The sequence below is a fragment of the Octopus bimaculoides genome, chromosome 25, assembly GCF_001194135.2.
Source record: "Octopus bimaculoides isolate UCB-OBI-ISO-001 chromosome 25, ASM119413v2, whole genome shotgun sequence".
Taxonomy (NCBI): Eukaryota; Metazoa; Mollusca; class Cephalopoda; order Octopoda; family Octopodidae; genus Octopus; species Octopus bimaculoides.
Window position 1 is genome coordinate 30,584,342 of NC_069005.1, and position 1,491 is coordinate 30,585,832.

The 1,491-nt window shown below is 41.5% G+C and overlaps 1 protein-coding gene across 1 annotated transcript in view; it reads left to right on the top strand.

The window, feature by feature from the left end:
* LOC106882907 (kinesin-like protein KIF20B) overlaps positions 1–1,491 on the top strand; it is a gene marked incomplete at its 3' end in the record, with an annotated part of 48,114 nt that overhangs the window by 20,159 nt on the left and 26,464 nt on the right. The gene's annotated exons all lie outside the window — the stretch shown is intronic.

Consider the following 1,491-nt stretch of genomic DNA (forward strand, 5'->3'; position numbering starts at 1 on the left):
TATACATGCTCTCATACGATTCCTGTTTATGACACAGCAAAATTTTTTTAAGAAACATGGTTTGTAAATAAAAGTGCATTCCAATATACTAAAATTGGAAATTATGTAGGGCACAAAAAAAATTTTTTTAATTTTTTCGAGCATGTAGGAGTGGCTGTGTGGTAAATACCTTGCTTCCCAGCCACATGGTTTTGGGTTCAGTCCCACTGCGTGACACCTTGGGCTAGTGTCTTCTACTATAGCCTCGAGCCGACCAAAGCCTTGTGAGTGGATTTGGTAGACGGAAACTGAAAGAAGCCCATCATATATATGTATGTGTCTGTATTTGTTCCCCCAACATCGCATGACATCCGATGATGGTGTGTTTACGTTTCCTTAACATTCTGGGTCTCCAAAGGGTCTAGCTCTACTGTATTGATATCAATCTTGAGTAGATGAAAACTGACAGAAGCCCATAATCATTTAATGTCTGTTTTCCATGCTGGCATGTGTTAGATGGTTTGACAGGCGCTGGCAAGCTAGAGAGCTGCACCAGGCTCCAGTTGTCTGTTTTGGCAAGGTTTCTATGGCTGGGTGCCAACCACCTTACAGAGTCTACCGGGTGCTTCTTATGTGGCACTGGCACAGATTTGAATATATGGATCTGTGAATGTTTGTCTTCTTGTCTTGACGTTGTGTGGTTGTCTTAAATTAAAGTCGTTCATTTCCAGTGTTCTGGCCTTGGGGGGAAATATTACCTTGCTTGGAAGTGGGTAAGGGTTGGTGACAGGAAGGGCTCCCAGCTGTAAAAAATTGGCCTCAATAAGATCTGTTCAACTGATGCAAGCATGGAAAAGTGGATATTAAAAATGATCATGGTGGCAGTTACCCAACCACCACATTACTCAACGCAGACTCCCTTGGGTTGTAATATACAACTATAAAATGTCCCCAAGGACAAAAGTTACCAACCCCCACCTCTACCCCCTTGTGACATTTTTCTGCAGCTTGTCCATTTCCTCTCGTACACTGACTTTTTATTCATTTGAATAACAATCAGGGGTCTATGAAACCTCCACCACCACCACACTGTCTCACCAACCATCATGACCTGTAAATAACACAGTTTTATAATATAGTGGCATTTGTAGTGTTCCACTGTCACATTGCTTGTCAGTGGGATGTGGTTGACAAACTGCAAGCAGCTCGAGGTGTGTTTGTGTTTGTGGGTCTCCTTATGTAAACTGCTTTGGGTTGCATTGGTTTTTTTAGCTTAACAGCTTGGTAAATTGAAACAGATAACAGAAGTAGTTGGGTCGACGTTGTATGTGTGATAAGCGGTGGGAAGATAAGTGGATGGACGTGCGTGATAGTAGAGATGAGATGTGAAGTCAAGAAAGAGGTGCTCAGAAGAAGTAAATGAGTGGAGCCAAGGGGGCAAAAGAAAAAATGGCAGCAAGTCAAAGCAGGGCAAGATATATATATATATATATATATATATATATATATATA